This window comes from Macaca nemestrina, chromosome 15 (genome assembly GCF_043159975.1).
Source record: "Macaca nemestrina isolate mMacNem1 chromosome 15, mMacNem.hap1, whole genome shotgun sequence".
NCBI classification, from domain to species: domain Eukaryota; kingdom Metazoa; phylum Chordata; class Mammalia; order Primates; family Cercopithecidae; genus Macaca; species Macaca nemestrina.
Window position 1 is genome coordinate 90,975,497 of NC_092139.1, and position 19,187 is coordinate 90,994,683.

General features: G+C 45.9%; 1 long non-coding RNA gene across 6 annotated transcripts; it reads right to left on the minus strand.

Annotated features, from left to right (window-relative positions):
• Positions 1 to 1,116: 1,116 nt before the first annotated feature.
• On the minus strand, positions 1,117 to 18,555 carry LOC105497400 (uncharacterized). 6 transcript variants are annotated; one of them, XR_011613948.1, is made up of 6 exons: positions 17,989 to 18,555; positions 7,344 to 7,546; positions 5,107 to 5,182; positions 3,261 to 3,836; positions 2,954 to 3,092; positions 1,117 to 2,679 (listed from the first exon to the last, which is right to left on the minus strand). It is a non-coding gene; the product is annotated as an uncharacterized lncRNA (long non-coding RNA). The 6 variants fall into 6 exon arrangements; XR_011613947.1 differs by lacking the exon at positions 17,989 to 18,555 and adding an exon at positions 17,790 to 17,861; XR_011613944.1 differs by lacking the exon at positions 17,989 to 18,555 and adding an exon at positions 17,735 to 17,850.
• Positions 18,556 to 19,187: the final 632 nt, after the last annotated feature.

Genomic DNA, 19,187 nt, shown 5'->3' on the forward strand with positions numbered 1-19,187 from the left:
CGGATCACAAGGTCAGGAGATCGAGACCACAGTGAAACCCCGTCTCTACTAAAAATACAAAAAATTAGCCAGGCGCGGTGGCGGGCGCCTGTAGTCTCAGCTACTCAGGAGGCTGAGGCAGGAGAATGGCGTAAACCCAGGAGGCGGAGCTTGCAGTGAGCCGAGATCGCGCCACTGCACTCCAGCCTGGGCGACAGAGCGAGACTCCGTCTCAAAAAAAAAAAAAAAAAAAAAAAAAAAAAAATGGCCAGAGAAAAAAGAGGCTTCATTAAAAGGAAGAGGTTCTTTTGGCTTTTGTTTTTTGGACAAGGAGTCCCAATGTGAGAAAATAGGTAGAAGTGAAGTTTCTTGATCCATGATCTTGAGAAAAGCTATCTACTTTAAAATGTCATCTGCTTCTGAGGCCTGGGAACCAGTCTGGGAAATGGTTACTTCAAGGTCACCTGTAGGGAGGGTCTGTCTTCCAGTTGTCCTCAGAGTGCTGATCTGGGTCTAGCTTGGTGTGATTCACAGGAATCCAGGAGGACTTTTCCCTAACTTGATGGCAGTGTAGGTGGTTAGCAGTATAGCCAGGCATTGCTTCATGACAGGGATGCATTCTGAGAAATGCATCATTAGGTATTTTTGTCGTGTAGACATCACAGAATGTACTTACACAGACCTAGATGATATAGCCTACTACACACCTAGGCTATATTGTGTGGTCCACCTGCTCCCCGGCTACAAACCCATACAGCGTGTTAGTGTACTGAATACCGTACACAGAGTAACACAGTGATAAGTATTTTCTTTTACTTATATCTTATAGTGTAGGATTTATCACAAAATGTTACTGCCCAGTGCATTTTTGCAAACTAACAATTCACTGAGAGTATTAACATTCACATATGTAATTAGAGTTTACAAATGTACCAAACTTTGGGTAACAAACACTTTAAACTTATAGACATTCAGTAAGCCCCTTCTCCCCCTCCCCAAAGCCCCTTCTCCCCCCTCCCCAAACTGTTTGATTGCAAAGAAGCACAATGGGTTAACTGTGGCAAAACAAAAGAAATAAGGCAGGGGAGGCAGATGCTGACTTGAGAACATAAGAATATCCAAACAATTTTGTCAATATCAAAAGACAAAATCTAAACATCTTTTATAATATAAAAGAAATCCATATAGTTAAGTACTAATTAGGTGAAATAACATTATAGGGTATATAACATTTATTTTCTCTACATACATTTGCATATCTTAAATTTATTTATTTTTTATTTTTATTTTTTCCTGAGACGGAGTCTCGCTCTGTCACTCAGGCTGGAGTGCAGTGGCACGATCTCAGCTCACGGCAACCTCCGCCTCCCGGGTTCAAGCAATTCTCCCGCCTCAGCCTCCTGAATAGCTAGGATTACAGGTGTGCGCCACCATGCCCGGCAAATTTTTGTATTTTTAGTAGAGACAGGGTTTCACCACGTTGGCCAGGCTGGTCTCCAACTCCTGACCTCATCATGATCCACCCACCTCGGCCTCTCAAAGTGCTGGGATTACAGGTGTGAGTCACTACGCCTGGCTGCACATCTTAAATTTAATGTGAAACATCATGTTTCAACTTCTTGACGTATAGTTTTTGGTGAGTCTAGATGGAATGAATATTTAAATCGGCTTCAAAGATCTTATCAAGTTTGTATTTGGTTATCATCACTTTAAGTCTTTAATGCTTTTCTTTATTTATTGGACTAAGCCAATTTTAGAAACAAAATCCACAGCCAACACACACACAATGCCAATGTTTCTGAAAACACTAAATAATATTATCTTTTGTATATCATTCAAATAGTGGTTATGGTTAAACAAACAAGCAAACAAACACATTACTACAACTCATATATGATAAACTTACAGAAAGCAACATTTTAGAAGTTCCATCTGGTGTGTTTGCACTGTAAGAAAATAAATCTGGATGTGAGTAAGATGTGTTTGACTGAATAAATGAATCCCCTGCTAGCAGTGGGCTATGTGCCAGAGCAGTGCATTTGTTGTAATATATTATGTCAGGAATGTATGTTCACAATCCACCAGCTGCAGTTTTCATTTACTAAGAAATGAAAGCAATTAATCCTGGTCCATCCACTCCTTCCTCCCTGATTTTACCATCTTTGCTTTGAGATCAGGCACTTTGTGCCCAGGATTGTGGCAATGCATGTTTACTAAAAATGTATCCATTGATAGTAGAATAACTGTACTAAATTAATAAAGGAAGAGTGTCTTCATGTAGAAAACAGAGCACTAAATTATAATTTTACAGTCGCAACACAAGCTTCAGCTCTTCCTAGGCACAGTGGAGCAACCTGGGTCCACTCATTGGTCTGGGGACCATAAGCCTCCACTGTATTCAGGTATGCTTGTCCATCATACCTCCCAATGGCATATAACTTATCACCAAGTAAACAGACCCCCACTGCATCTCTGCTGATGCTTACTGATTCTACTGTAGTCCACATATCTGTTTTGGGATCAGATGTCTCCACACGGTCAGAGAGTCTGGAAGTCAAGTTGGATGCGAGAGCATCGTGTTCCCCTATAGCATACAGCAGTCCGCTCCAGGTCGTTACTCCTATGCCACCTCTCCTTTTTGACATCTGTACACACAGTGAACATGTTGGGGTGATCAGGCCCAACACCAGGCCATGGGGGCTACAAAGTCCGGTGTGGTCAAAGGAATAAGAAAAGACAAGTTAGAAGTGCATAAAATGGGTCCAGGGGGCCAGCGCTAGATTGGAGGCTGCAAAGGCCCGGAGCTCTGGGAGCCCACACTATTTATTGGTGATCAAACAAAGAAGCAGGTGGTGAGGATGTGAGGGTAAACAGGTGAGGGCATGAGGACGTGGGGGTAGAAAGCTAGTGGTGCATGAGACCAGCCTGGCTAACATGGTGAAACTCCGTCTCTACTAAAAATACAAAAAATTACCTGGTCGTGGTGGCAGGTGCCTATAATCCCAGCTACTCGCGAGGCTGAGGCAGGAGAATTGCTTGAACCTGGGAGGCGGAGGTTGCAGTGAGCTGAGATCTGCACCACTGCATTCCAGCCTGGGTGGCAGAGCGAGACTCTGTCTCAAAACAAACAAACAAAAAAAACTTACAACATGCTTTTAGAACCTGCAAAAGCCGAAGAAGGCAAGTTGTAGATAGCAGGCACTCAGTATTATCTTCTTTTAATTCAAGGTGGCTTGTATAAACATACTGGATCAAGGACCATGATGAATTTGGTTCTATACCTTCCATTTTTATGTCCTCTTGTCTTGCTTCTGTGACATCATTAGTAAACATGGCAGCAAAATAGTCTGAGCCAGAGGAGAGCACCAGTCTGTGAGCTGGAATTCGCAATCACCAGTAACAAAAATTACATGGCACAACTGTTTATGTCTCAAATAGTTTTCCATTTTTTAAAATGCTTGTTCGGCATAATAAAGGGCTTGGAAAAATTAATGATGAACACGGTTCCATTGTATTACAGGATGATAACATCTGGCTACCACAAGAAGTCCGCGTCGGGCTCCGGAGACTGCCGGGAGTCATGGTGGGCTGGGGTGGAGAAGTGGAGAAGGCGAGGGCAGAGAGGGATGCTCACGTGCCCCCAACCCCTTCCTGGCAGCCTCACCTCCGGCGCTGGTGGCCCCAAGCTAGCCAATCCTGATCCATCAGGCGGCTCCAGGCGATGGGACTGGGGTCAGAGTCCTCAGGTGGCCCACAGGTGGCGGGTGAGTGGATGGGGGTCCAGACTGGCTCACCCATCAGTCCCGACACTGCGCAATTGGCTGCCCACTCAGCCCGCACAATGATTGTTTTTGTGTCTAAACATAGAAAAACTACAGTAAAAATATGGTATTATAGTTTTTTTGTTTTTGGTTTTTTTTTTTTTTTTTTTTTTTTTACAGGATCTCACTCTGTTGCCCTGGTTGGAGTGCAATAGCTCCATCACAGCTCACTGCAGCCTCGACTTTCCTGGGCTCAGGTGAGTCTCTCACCTCAGCCTTCCAAGTAGCTGGGACTACAGGTGTGCATCACCATGACTGGTTTATTTTGTATTTTTTGTAGAGACAGGGTTTCACCATGTTGCCCAGACTGGTCTCAAACTCCTGGGCTCAAATGATCCACCCATCTCTGCCTACCAAAGTGCTGGGATAACAGGTGTGGTGGCTCACTGACATTGTAATCTTATGGGGACACCATTGTATATTTGGTCCATTGTTGACTGAAACATTGGTGACAGTGCATGCTTTCTTCTAAAAACCTTGATTTACACCTAATCTCCTGGTCAAAAAGGATGGCAAGACTTGTTAGTTGGCAGAAGCTATGCCCTTTTTACCTGTTGATTTATATGCTCCAAGATTACTAGTTAGTTCCTTTATGTAGCTGTCATAGCATTGCACTGTTCACTTAAGAAGTCCCCACAATCCAGGGATCACTCGATCCAGGAATGAAAGGATTAGAGATGCCAATAGGCAAAGGGCAACCAAGCACTATTGAAAAGAAATTAATCCATGCCTCCCATTGGCAGCATTCTAAACTTTATAAGAGGTAAAGGCAAGAGGTAATGCTTTTCCTCCCTTCAATTCAGTTTCCTAACAGATTTTTCCTTAAGTCTTTTTTCTGAGACAGAGTCTCACTCTGTCACCCAGGCTGGAGTGCAGTGGCACAATCCCAGCTCACTGCAACTTCTGCCTCCCAGGTTCAAGTGATTCTCCTGCCTCAGCCTCCCAAGTAGCTGGGATTACAGGGGTCTGCCACCACGCCCAGCTAATTTGTGTATTTTTAGTAGAGACAGGCTTCCCCATGTTGGCCAGGCTGGTCTCGAATTCCTGACCTCAGGTGATCTGCCCACCTGGGCCTCCTACAGTGCTGGGATTACAGGTGTGAGCCCCAGCACCCAGCCTGTTGAATATAAAAATGCTCTAGGAATAAATGCTTGGTGCCACAAAGTGAAACCAGCACTCAGGCAAAAGTTTTCTCAGCAAGGCAATTTACTTCTGCAGAAGGGTGCCAGTCAAGTCAATCAAGATTGCAAGAGCACACTGAACAAAGGAGAGCAGGAGGTTTTTATCTCTGATGCATAGTCCTTACCTCTGTGTCACTCCAATGGGCTGGGGTTGGACTGCACAATCTGAGCTGATCCAATTGGCTATTTGCAAATATTTTTCTAAATATGGAAGGGAAGGGGGATGTGAGGTACAGTGGTGGACCATGTAAGACATGCAGTTTTGGGGGAACAACAGGTGCAGGTAACCAAAGGAACAGATGTGCATTATTGATTAGAGCTGATGGGAAGGGGGTAGGCTGTTTTACAGTAACCAGGGGCAAGAAAGAACACGAAAGTTGAGTTTGAGAACAAAGGACAAGGAAGTTAGCAGACTAAATCTTTGAAGAGAAACTCAGAGAAATTCATTGTATCTTACAAGTCCTCCCTTTTAATTTTCTTACGATTCTTTCTCTTCAAACTTTTTTAACACGTCTTGGCTTTGCTGTTCAATTTGATCTTCTAAAAGGAAAAGCTTACTTGAATAAAGTGGAGGAGAACTAAGGGAGGCTTTAGTAAGTGCTGTTTGTACAATCCTTTGTATTAGCCCACGGATGCATGGTATGACACAACACCTAACAAGAATGAGTACACCTATTGCGATTGCAAGAGACATAAGAATTGAGGCTATGATTCCTTTCCATTTACTGAACCAATTTCCTAGTCATCCTGAAATAGGGTCATTGACTCCAGAATTTTTAGCTAATTCATTGGGTAAAGCAGTAAGTCCTTGTAAGTGCTTTGTTATGCTCCCATCGGGGGCAGTGTTGTTTGGGATGAAGGTACAACATTGGGTCTTAATCATAACACAGACTCCCTTTTTCAGCTAATAACATGTCTAGAGCTATTCTGTTTTCCCAAGCCATTTGGCTATTAGGCCCTAATTGGTCGGCTATTCCTTTGATAGCATCCCTCGTGTAATTAATAAACCGCTGCTGATTATTATAGATGTAATTTATCCAAGCTATATTTTATTAATAGTTGCCTGTGGAAATATGGATTCAAATCTGGCAGCTATTTGGTCATGGGCTTTGAATCTGTCAGGCACTCCTTGGGGGACCCTAATGACATCCATGTAAACTTGAGAGTCAAAGGACCCATAAGGGGCTTCTCTTATTTTTTGGTGTTGTAGTTTTTCTTTCTCAGGTTGATGAAATACCAGGGTGAAAGGGATAGCCAATTGGACAAGAGCACAAGTGCTTCTCCAGTTACTTGCACCACAATACTACTGTACATCCGCTTGAAGATGACTAAGGGCAGACTGATGAGTAAACTCTTGGAAGGGCTTGAACTCACTACATCCTGTTAAGCTTCCAAGGAACACCAAATTCTCCCCCTGTCATGTGAGACACGAGGTGAAATTGATGTTGGGAGACGGAAGCTGGATGGCCCTTGAGGGCTGACCCACAGGGTGTTAAACTTCAGGATATGATAGAGAGAGAGGCAACACAACTTGTTGCCTCTGGCTGTGGAATCCTGGAAAAGAGCTGTCTGGTCGACTGAAGGACCATCCTAGTGGAAAGGGGACAATCTGGGCCTCTGGTCTGCTGTGTGCAGAAGCATAACAATTGCTTTTGTTCAATGTGCGGGCGGAATATTGAATCCATTCCAACCAGGTATTTACATCTTGATACCCTGTTGCAGCTGCTGGAGTTTGTCTTAGAGCCTTCACTTCTACAATATTTACCTTGGCATTGTTTTGGGGCAGGATAGAAGGTTTAGAAGGAGAAGGAGAAGGGAGGTCAATAAAGTGTTATTTTAAAGAAGCCTATAGGGTTGTATCCATTGACCTCTGTTCCTAAGCCATAAAAACGTTCTAAAGGGGGTGCAGGGTTGGTGGAGGTAGGGGCGTTAATAGGGATAATTACTGGGTTACAATGGTAAGGCTGACAGTCAGAGGTGGTGGTTCCTTTGGTAAGGTGGAGGTAAGATTTTAGGTCAGTATAGCCTTCTGGGGAGGTCCCACCGTGTTCACTGGTAGTCAGGATGACATTTGCCCATTGAAAACATATCTCTAACTTTGGGTGCCTTGGTACCCCCTCCATGAACAAGGTGCAGGGTCAGTGGCTTCTCTGAAGCGGTAGAGGTATTTTTCTAAAGTAGAGACATACCTTTGCCATTGTTCATCCTCCTCACAAGGTATAACAAGTATAACAAGGCAAGCATCAAAGGTAATGATTTGGGGTGAGTCTGGCTTAGTTACATTGATAACAAGGTCAGCAATAGAATGAGGAAAGAAGAAAGGGTAATAGTATAGATAAAAGAGAGTTAAATTTTTCCTAACCTTAGTTTGAGGGGGTTTTTCCCTTGGATAATGGCCCACGACTTCAGGGTTGGCAGTGCTTTCTTGACTCAGGTGTGACGGCTCCATCTTTCCTTGCTGTTTGGACGTCAGTTTCAGTGGTTAGAAGAACTAGGCCGGCTCCTCAGGCTGGTGTTGATGTACTGGGAACTCTAGGGGCAGCGCCTGTACTGGAAAATTTTAAGCTGTGAAGGAAGAGAAAGTGGAAGATAAGCCAAGTATGTAGGAATGTTGTCAGTGGATTGTTTTGAGAGGTAGTTTGCATTCTTACTAGGGGAATAGGAGGATAGAAGACATTTGATCTATGGCAAACTTGGCTAAGAGTATAAATTAAACTTTGTGCTATACATAGCTTGGGGTCTTTAATGAGTCCCCCAATATAGGTGGGATAGGACTTCCTTCATAAAAGGTTTGAATAACACTTCTCTGAGTTCTCTTTAGTGCCTATAGGAGAAACGGCAGCCTGTTCCACTTATCTTATTTGCTAGGTTATTTTGAAAGACAGGCTTTTCTGGTGCCTGGGGACATGGACAATAGCTATTTCTTCTTTTCCAGTAACCGGTTATTTAACACTTGGGTGATTAACTCCTCATGAACAAGGCTTTAACCTTTACTATTAATTCAGTTTGAAATTTTCTAAATGTAGGAGCTACTGTAAAGGCGTATTTAGAATCAGTATAGATCACTATAGATGGTTCCTTTTTCTGGTCCTGCAGGTACTTTAAAGCTTGACTAAGTGCAAACAGCTTAAAATTTGGGTGGACTAATTATTAAACAATTTTTTTCACTTTATTTCTCTAGGAACTTCTCTATTCATTACTGAACACCTGTTGTGTCCTTTATCCCTTAATCACTCTCGAAGCAGGTTTCTCTTAAGTTTGACCAGATGTTTGTATGGTAATTAGTTAAATCTAAACATGTGTGCTTTCTTTTTAGATTTGGATCTCTTGTTAAGAAACCTGCTAGGTTAAGTGAATTATCAGGAGCTAATGTTAGATCATCCTTTTTAACAGAAGAGCCTCATACTTATACACATGTAATACTTTTCTGGTGGTACATTTTAATACAAGTGACTTTAGAGAATCAAATTTCTTTTCTAGTGGCTATTTTTACCTTTAACACTGGCCTGACCACAATAAATGCTAGTGGATATATCAGCTGAAAGATTATCTATTACTTGCTTAGGAAACTTAGCTGCAGGGATGCCTAGTTGCTTGGAACTATGGCTGAAGCCCTGTACTACTTGGCCCTGGCAAAAGTAAGGCAGGTGTCTGCTTGGGGCATAGGCTGTGGCCTGGCCCGCGTGTCCCACAGAGCCACTGTCGATACGGTGCCGGGACTCTGGGCCAGCCGGGGGGCAGGAGCATGGGCTTTGCCTCTCATGGCGGGGGCACTATGAGCCGGATAATGCCAACAACATGTTGTGGCGGATCTTTGATGTTGCTAGCCCAGCAAAAGCCATCTGGCGAATCAGGAGCTTGGTGTCCTTTCAGGGAAGGGGACTTATGCAGGGCCTGAGGGGAAGGGTAGGGGATACTAGGTGGGGGACTAGGGGAAGGTTTGGGGATATTAGGTGGAGGATGGTCTAGGGGATCCTGTGTGCTGTTCTCTTTGCCAGGATCCCCTGAGCCCCTTTCTTCACTGTCTTTACAGTAGGGGCAGGTGCATAAGGGAAAAGACCCCGGATGGTCTTTGCCTCCAACAAAGAGGTCTTATGCTCCAACAAAGAGCATAGTCCAGTTCTTCTTTAGAAACTGGGCTTTTATTATTCACATGTTGAATTAAAAGTTGACATAGTATATCCTCAGTCAACCCAAACTTTGGCCAGAAGATTGAGGCATTAAGGATAGGTCTTTGAGTCCAAATAGAACAGCAGTATTTTATCATTTGTTGCTTTTTCTTATGTTTAGTTCTTATCTTTCCAACATTTTAGCATGAGACCTAAGGGGCTATCAGGTGGTATATCTTTGTTACTATTCTTATCTTTTTCTCATGAGATCTAGGGACTATCAGGTGGTATATCTTTGTTAAGATTCTTATCCTTTTTGCTTGTAATATTTCCCATATTGGGTCTTGGCTAGGTGCAATCCCTTGTATTAGGAATTTCTTGCCTAGCAGAGGCTTGCTGTGGCTCAACCCTTCATATTAAGGATTTCTTGCCAATTTTGGGGGTTCCCTATGGCTCAGCTCCTCATATTAGGGGGTATCTTGCTTATCCTTCACTGGAAGCTTTACTAAGGCTCAATTCTCACATATTAGAGATGTCTTGCCTATCCTTTAACCCCACCTGATGAAAGCTCCTTGCATCCTTCTTTCACTTTGTCCACTCTGGCCACTTCCCTTGCAGGAATATTTCAGGTCCCTCTTAGCATTAAGGCAGGTCAGTATAAACCCCTGAGGGGACCCCTGGAGGGCCACCCTAAGCCATATGAGGTGACCACAGAACCGCAGATTAGACTCACTCACTCCACACAGCAGTAGTGCTTGTTCACACTTTCAACCTCCAGAATGCCCTGACCTCCCCCGACCACCAAGGAAGTACTTTGTCACCCCTGTGACATTTCCTACCTTGGTCTATGCACAGAGTTTACCTGGTCACCGCAGTATTGCAAGCCTTTCCTCCCCACATTGCTGGGAGTCCGGGTTTATTCGTCCAAACGGGTGGGTCTCGACCTTCCATCCCTGAGGCCACCACAACGGGGGCAGTGGGACACATCTCCCCTGGGTGGGGTGACCAAAGACCCCTTCCCAAAGGAGAAAGGGGATCCCAGAGGAACCCCCAGAAATGTTGGATACAAAAATGCTCTAGGAATAAATGCTTGGTGCCGCAAAGTGAAACCAGCAGTCAGACAAAAGTTTTCTCAGCAAGGCAATTTACTTCTGCAGAAGTGTGCCAGTCACATCAATCAAGATCGTAAGAGCACATCAAACAAAGGAGAGCAAGGGTTTTTTTAATCTCTGACACATAGTCCTTACCTCTATGTCACTCCCCCATGGGCTGGGGTCAGACTACACAATCTGAGCTGACCTGATTGGCTATTTGTAAATATTGTTCTAAATATGGAAGGGAAGGTGGGCATGAGGTACAGTGGTGAAGAGTGTGAGACATGCAGTTTTAGGGGAACAATGGTTGCAGGTAACCAAGGGAACAGATGTGGGTTATTGATCAGAGCTGATGGAAGGGGGTAGGCTGTTTTTTTTTTTTTGGTTTTGGTTTTGGTTTTTGAGATGGAGTATCGCTCTTGTTGCCCAGGCTGGAGTGCAATGGCACGATCTCAACTCACCACAATCTCCGCCTCTCAGATTCAAGTGATTCTCCTGCCTCAGCCTCCCTAGTAGCTGGGATTACAGGCATGTGCCACCATGCCTGGCTAATTTTGTATTTTTAGTAGAGACAAGGTTTCTCCATGTTGGTCAGGCTGGTCTCAAACTCCCGACTTCAGGTAATCCACCCACCTCGGCCTCCCAAAGTGCTGAGATTATAGGTGTGAACCACCATGCCAGGCAGGGGTAGGCTGTTTTACAGCAACTAGTTGTGAGCTGCATACCTGGTTCATCTGGACATAGTCAGGTTAAATGACCTTCAAATTCAACCTGAGGACCGTGGCAACTGAAAAACAACTCACAACTTTGTTACATAAAAGTTGAGCCAGGATGGGCACCATGGCTCACACCTATAATCCCAGCACTTTGGGAGGCTGAGGTGGGAGGATTGCTTGAGCCCAGGAGTTCAAGACCAGCCTGGGCAATGTGGCAAAACCCTATTTCTACAAAATAAAATTTAAAAAATTAGCTCGTCATGCTGACACACACATGTAATCCCAGCTACTTGGGAGGTTAAGGTGGGAGGATCACTTCAGCCTAGAAGGTCAAGGCTGCAGTGAGCTGTGATCATACCATTGTACTCCAGCCTGGTTGACAGAGCAAGACTCTTTCACATACATACACACACACACACACACACAGACACACATGCACACACACAAAAGCTAAGCCAGATTGGGTTGGATGCAGTTACAAACCCCCCCGAAACATCCCACCCCTCATTCTTGAGGGGTTAGGGATGAAGGTCATTCTTCTCTATTTACTTCATGCTGACAGGGAGCAGTGAGGCTACTAAAGTTAGAGGAGTGAAACTCTCACGGTCCTGAGTTCAAATAAGTTTTTGGGTCACCTGAAGTTGCTCAAAGGAGCTGGTATTGCTGCTGTTATACAAAATGAGGACACAAAGTTTACTATCAGTTTAAATATACAGGGACTGAAAAGGAACAGAACAGAGGCCACTAGAGGCCACAGTACCAATGAGGTGAAGTGAGGTATAGCAGACTTCACTGCATTCTAAGGGTAGCTCATTGGTTGAGCTACCCTTCTGGTTGAAGGAATGCAGCTGTTCTGCTTGTTTAAATATTTCCTTTTTTTTTTTTTTTTTTTGAGATGAGTCTCGCTCTGTCGCCCAGGCTGGAGTGCAGTGGTGCGATCTCAGCTCACTGCAAGCTCCGCCTCCTGGGTTCACGTCATTCTCCTGCCTCAGCCTCCTGAATAGCTGGGACTACAGGCGCCCACCACCTCGCCTGGCTAATTTTTTGTATTTTTAGTAGAGCCAGGTTTCACTGTGTTAGCCAGGATGGTCTCGATCTCCTGACCTCATGATCTGCCCGCCTCAGCCTCCCAAAGTGCTGGGATTACAGGTGTGAGCTACCATTTCTGGCCCCTTTCTTTCTTTTTTTTTTTTTGAGACAGTCTTACTCTGTCACCCCGGCTAGAGTGTAGTGGCACAATCTCGGCTCACCACAACCCCTGTCTCTTGGGTTCAATCGATCTCCTGTCTCAGCCTCCTGAGTAGCTGGGACTACAGGCGTGCACCACCACGCCCAGCTAATTTTTTGTGTTTTTAGTAGAGACCGGGTTTCACTATGTCGGCCAGGCTGGTCTTGAACTCCTGACCTCAAGTGATCCACCCACCTTGGCCTCCCAAAGTGTTGAATATTTCTTTTACATTAGCCTCTATTTCCTCTGGAGGTATTTACCCAAGTGCACCAGGAGGTATTGGTGCCACACACAACCCTCCTGTTCTGCTAGTAAATAGTCTAAGACCAATTGCTTTTCCAACACTACATTGGCTAGTGAATTTAGAGAAATATGCATATTTTGGAGAACCTCTCCAGTTTAAGCTGCCAGAGCCTTGGGTATTCAGATTAAATTTCTTAGGGTGACCTCATAACAGGCAACCCCCCTGCAAGAAAGGGCGGCCACCCCACAGCAAGTCTGGCAGCTTCCACAGTTTGTCCAATAGCGCCCCCTGCTTTTTTTTTTTTTTTTTTTTTTTTGGTTTCTTATGATGGCTGGTTGCATTATGGGCTGCTACCCCGAGGGGCCCCAGAAAGCCCACAGTATACTGTCCTAGGCATATTACATTGCCTAAACAAGGGTGAGACACTGTAAATACTCTTTTGTAGTATGTTTGCCTCTTTTCTCCTTTTCCTGAACAATGTAAATAAACTTGGCCTATTCTCCTAGTGACATTGCCCTAGCAAGTGAGGTCCACACAACCCTGTGATGTTTTGTTTTTTTTGTTTTTTTGTTTTTTGTTTTTGAGATGGAGTCTTGCTCTGTTGCCCAGGCTGGAGCGCAGTGGTGCAATCTCTGCTCACCACAAGCTCCGCCTCCCAGGTTCATGCCATTCTCCTGCCTCAGCCTCCCAAGTAGCTGGGACTACAGGCGCCCGCCACCACGCCCGGCTAATTTTTTTGTGTTTTTAGTAGAGACGGGGTTTCACCGTCTTAGCCAGGATAGTCTCGATCTCCTGACCTTGTGATCCGCCCACCTCGGCCTCCCAAAGTGCTAAGATTACAGGCATGAGCCACCGCGCCTGGCCAACCCTGTGATGTTAACAACTCCTCTCAAAGGATAAGCAACAGGTCATCCCATCGAAGTGTGGGGATGCCTATGGCACATCCAACATTCGAACAGATTGTTCCCACCAGCTGTGATACGGGAGACCTTGACTATTACATTGGCCTCCCAGAGACCACTGGCCATGGCAACCAAAAGGGCCAAAAAGCATAAGGGAAGGAGAGGGGCCATTTTAAGATGTTTTATGAAGGGATTTGCCACCACCTAAGCATCTCCACAGTGTAAAAGGGCAACACCATGAGGGTTCCTGCAGGGATAAGGAAGATGCCTACTATGGCAAGAGAAGCGTAAGGGGCACGCTTGACTTGTCTGAGCCTTTTCTTCTAAAAATCAATTTGAGGTCTGAGATGGGTTCACAAATGTATGCTGGGGAGGCATCTTCTGGGGGCTTCTGGGTTTTCTTCACTCGTTTTTTTAGAGACAGAGTCTCGCTATATCACTCAGGCTGGAGTTCAGGGGTTCACTCACAGCTCACTGCAGCCTTGAACACCTGAGCTCATGGGATCTTCCCGCCTCAGCCTCCGTGCACCACCAATCAGCCGTGCCTGGCTCATTCTTTTATTTTTTGCAGAGACAAGGTCTCATCATGTTGCCCAGGCTGGTCTTGAACTCCTGGCCTCAAGTGATCCTCCCCACTCTGTGTGAGCCACCATGCCCAGCCTCTTCACTCTTGAGTGATGGATCCAAGGGGTTACTTCATGGAGTTTAAGAGAAGAATGAGTGGTTAGAAGTGTTAGGTAGGGCCCCATCCATACCAGGCTGAGCTGGTCCTGGGGGTACTCAGCCTTCCGGGTCCTGAGGCATACCCAGTCTCCTGGGTTGTACAGATGAAGTTTTACCCTAGAGGGGACCAGGAGGCTGGGGTTGCAGAGGTGGTTGACAACAGTAACCAATGACTCCAGATGAATAATATGAAATGCTTCATCACCCTTTCTATCTCCCCATCTGGGCAAGAGAAGGGGCTGGCCATGCCTGGATAAGGCCTTACGTATGACATTTCTTTTTGTTTGAGACCGGGTCTGTCGTCCAGGCTGGAGTGCAGTGGTGTCATCATAGCTCACTGCAAACTTGACCTCCCTGGGTTCAAGCAGTGTTCCTCCTTCAGTTTCTCAAGTAGGTGAGATTACAAGTGCGCACCACCATGCCTGGTTATTATTATTATTTTTTAAATAGGGATGAAGTTTCACTATGTTGCTCAGGCTGGTCTCGAACTCCTGGGCTTAAGTGATCCTCTTCACGGGCGGGCCTCTCAAAGTTCTGGGAATACGGGTGTGAGTCACCACGCCCGGCCCCATATAATGCTTCCTTTTTTTTTTCTTTTTTTTTTTTTTTTTTTTGAGACCGAGTCTTGTTCTCTTGCCCAGGCTGGTCTCGAACTCCTGGGCTTAAGTGATCCTCTTCACGGGTACGCCTCCCAAAGTTCTGGGAATACAGGTGTGAGTCACTACACCCAACCCCATATAATATTCTTTCTTTCTTTTTTTTTTTTTTTTTTTTTGAGATGGAGGCTTGCTCTGTCGCCCAGGCTGGAGTGCAGTGGCATGATCTCGACTCACTGCAACCCCTGCCTCCCAGGTTCAAGCAATTATCATGCCTTAACCTGCTGAGTAGCTGGGATTACAGGCACATACCGTCACACCCAGCTAATTTTTTTGTATTTTTAGTAGAGATGGGGTTCTACCATGTTAGCCAGGCTGGTCTTGAACTCCTGACCTCAAGTGATCCACCTGCCTCAGCCTGCCAAAGTGCTGGGATTACAGGCATGAGCCACAGCGCCCAGCCCCATATAACATTTCAAAGGAGCTAAGACCCATTCTTCCTCTGAGAGCTACCCATACTTGGGCCAAGGCTATGGGTAACAGCTTTAACCAATTATCTTGGGCCTCCTGGCATAACTTGGCTGGGATACCTTTGAGAGTTCTATGAGGGCCGGGCACGGTGGCTCAAGCCTGTAATCCCAGCACTTTGGGAGGCCGAGACGGGTGGATCATGAGGTCAGGAGATCGAGACCATCCTGGCCACCATGGTGAAAACCCGTCTCTACTAAAAATACAAAAAAATTAGCCAGGCATGGTGGCGAGTGCCTGTAGTCCCAGCTACTCGGGAGGTTGAGACAGGAGAATGGTGTAAACCCAGGAGGCGGAACTTGCAGTGAGCTGCGATCCGGCCACCAGCCACTGCACTCCAGCCTGGGTGACAGAGCGAGACTCCGTCTCAAAAAAAAAAAAAAAAAAAAAAAAAAAAAGAGAGAGTTCTATGAGACCTTTCAGTCTTTCCCAAGGAGTCTGGTCTCCAGGCTACATGCCACTTCCACTGTATGACCAAGGCCTGGGTAGTTTTTACCACTATGTTAGAAGTGAATGCAGGTCCATTAGCACTCTGGACTGACTCAGGGAGACTGAATTGAGGGATAAATTCCTTTAGTAAAGCCTTCATGGCTTCTGCTTTTCAGTCCAGCATGGAAAAGCCTCTATCCAACCAGTAAAGGCATCAAGAAAGCACCAAGAGATATTTAAATCCTCTACAAGACATAGGCGTAACAGTGGAGTCAATTTGCTAGTCCCTCCCCTCACATGGCTCCCCTGAATTGTACCACCTTGGCCAAGGGAGATATGGGAGGTCTGGTTTAAGCATTGTTTCTCTGACAATAGACACATTGGTCAGCCACTTTACCTATCATTTTATTTGCTTTTTAGGGTCCTTATTATCCTGAGGAGCTAGGTGTGCATAGCCTCCTTGCCATAGTTTGAGAGATCATGGACAGGCTTTATAATAGCCCAACTCAGATTTCTGGGCACCTAAATCCTGCTTCTCTTATTTAGGGCCCATCCCTCTGAGAGGGAACTCTGATGATCTCCCTCTCGCATGGCTTCCTGTAATTCCCCAGGGGAGTGTCTTGGTTTATTGGTTTATATTCATAAAGAGGTTCTGAATGAAGCAGGGACTTTCCCTCCCTGTGCGTGCCAGGTTGCTTCCCTTCATTATTTCAAAGTCCCCCGTTAGATGACCACCGCGATCTGTCTAGTCATTTCCACTGTGCAGTAGTGCTAATATTTATATTGCATATTTCATTTATTTGTTATTGGCATTTAGAAGTCCCCTTTCTTACCCGATTGCACCATGGGCATGGATCACAGCGAACACATATCTCAAGTCTGTACAAACAGTCAAAGCCTTGTCCTTTCTTAGTGCCAGGGCTCTGGTTAAGGCTATTATCTCAGTCTTTGGGGTTGAAGTTTGGGCAGGGAGGCTTTTGGCCTCTGTGGTTTTCCATAGGGAGAGAACCACATATCCTGCCCTTCTTCCGTCTCTTTCCATGAAGCTACGGCCATCTACAAACCCCATGTCTTCATTTCCTTCTTCAACCACATCTCTGCTACAGAGAACCTTGAAGGTCATTTCTACTAAATGCAAGGGGTTAATATTAGGAACTGAGACTTGCATTTTTCCCGGGCATAACCTCAAGCTTTGGCTAAATTAACCTTTATTGCTTGAGACACCTGTCTCAGTTATTTTTTGGTTAACACAATACAGATAAAGTAGGATCCCTATCTCATATCACACATAAAAATTAATACAGATGGACCAAAGACCTAAATATGGGGGGTGAATCAGTAGAAAATACAAGAGAATATCTCTATGACCTTGGGACAAGGGCTGAGTTTCTAAGCAAAACACAAAATGCTCAAATCATAGAGGAAAAGATTGATAGTCGCCTGTGTTACAATTTAAAATTTGAGATTCAAAAACACACCCTAGGAATTAGGGGTGGAAAAGAAGCAAGCCAGAGAGTAGGAGCAAATATTTGCAATTAATGCACTGAACTGGTATCCATAAAATTATAAAGAACTACCAGTCAATAAAAACCACAACCCAATAGAAAAATGGGCAAAAAATATAAACAGGCATCCTCAGAATATGAAAACAGAGTAGCCAATAATTACATAAAAAGAAGTCCAGCCGGGTGTGGTGGCTTACACCTGTAATCCCAGCACTTTGGGAGGCCAAGGTGGGCGGATCACAAGGTCAGGAGATCGAGACCATTCTGCTAACAGGGTGAAACCCCTTCTCTACTGAAAGTACAAAAAATTAGCTGGGTGTGGTGGCGGGCGCCTGTAGTCCCAGCTACTCGGGAGGCTGAGGCAGGAGAATAGCGTGAACCTGACAGGCAGAGCTTGCAGTGAGCTGAGACTGAGCCACTGCACGACAGCCTGGGTGACAGAGCGAGACTCTGTCTCAAAAAAAAATAAGAAAAAAAAAAGTTCAAACTTACTCAAAGTAGGGAAATGAAAATCAAAGTTATGATGAATATTACATTCCACACCCATCAGGTTGGCACGCTCAAATTGTATGTTTAAGATGCTATATTTAATGTTATTACAATCAAATTATGTTCAAGTTATTTAATACGCTATTACAATCATTATAAGAGCAAATAATTGGCAACTCTCCAAACGCACATTACAAGAGGATGGAACAGGATATAGAGTGGAAATTAGCGAATTAGGCCCATACATCTGCGTGGGAGCATCTCAGAGAATGGACGGGTGAAACGCCGGAAGGGCACACAAACCGAGCCCCGCCCCCGGGAACCCCGCCCCCCCAAGGAGCATGCTGGAGGCTGATAGGTTGGTTTGACCACGCCAGTCCCGCCCTCCCTGGCCCCTTGGAGCCCCGGCCCCGCGTGGAGCATGCTGGGGAAGTACGGACTCACTTTCCTCGCCAGCCCCGCCCCACGGGGCTACCGGTTACCGGCAACCGGCAGCGGGCAACGGGCGCGCGCTGCTCCGTTAGGAGGCGGTGACCATCTGCCAGTGTGCCCAGGGCTTCTGAGGGCGCTGCATGGTTCCGTTGTGTCCGAGTGCCTCGGGAGCTGCAGGGAAGGGGCGGGAAAACTACCCCGGACCCCATGGAGAGTGCAGAGGCGGAAAGGGAAGGGCCTAGGGACCTCAGATTGTTTTGAATCAAGGGCCGAAAGCTCGGGTCTGAGGGACGGAAGGAAATACTTTCGCGCCTTCAGAGAGAGTCTAGAAGGAACTGTGCAGCGTCCCAAAGGGAAGGAAGGAGAAGGGAAAAGGGGTGGACTCAGAAAAGGTGGAGGGGAAAGAAGGGAGATGGGAGATGGGAGAAATGGCGGGCAGAAGAGGCAACGTTACTTAGCCCTGTAAACCATAATGAGCCCATATGAGAAAGCAGAAAGGTGGGTGGGGAGTCGGGGGCTAGAAAGGAAAAGAAACAAAAGCTGTCTTGGTCTGAGTCAGGAGCCCAGCTCTTGGACAGGAAGGGACCTCAGAGACGGCTTTCACAGGTGGCTGTGACTGCAGCTCTTTCTGGTGCCTCAAGCTCCCTTTTAACCCCTGGGAGACTTTTACCTTCGGGAGAGATTTCCCTTCGGGTCAAGGAAGGGAAAGAGGGACAGTGACAAGGAATGCCAGGAGAAGGTGAGGGAGAGGACACATGAGTGTTAGGTTTTTGAAAAAAGACGAGGGTTAAAGTTAAAGACAGAGTTGACGACTCTACAACACAGGTTTATTAACACATCCTAGAGAGGTGGGGACTAACTTAATGCCAAAGCCCCACTAGCACTTACAGCCTGGAATCATTATAGGCCTGGATGAGGGATCTGGAATGGTACAACTTACCGCCCAAGAGGATGTTAATAAAAATATTTCTTGGCCGGGCGCGGTGGCTCAAGCCTGTAATCCCAGCACTTTGGGAGGCCGAGACGGGCGGATCACGAGGTCAGGAGATCGAGACCATCCTGGCTAACACAGTGAAACCCCGTCTCTACTAAAAACTACAAAAAACTAGCCGGGCGAGGTGGCGGGCGCCTGTAGTCCCAGCTACTCGGGAGGCTGAGGCAGGAGAATGGCGGGAACCCGGGAGGCGGAGCTTGCAGTGAGCTGAGATCCG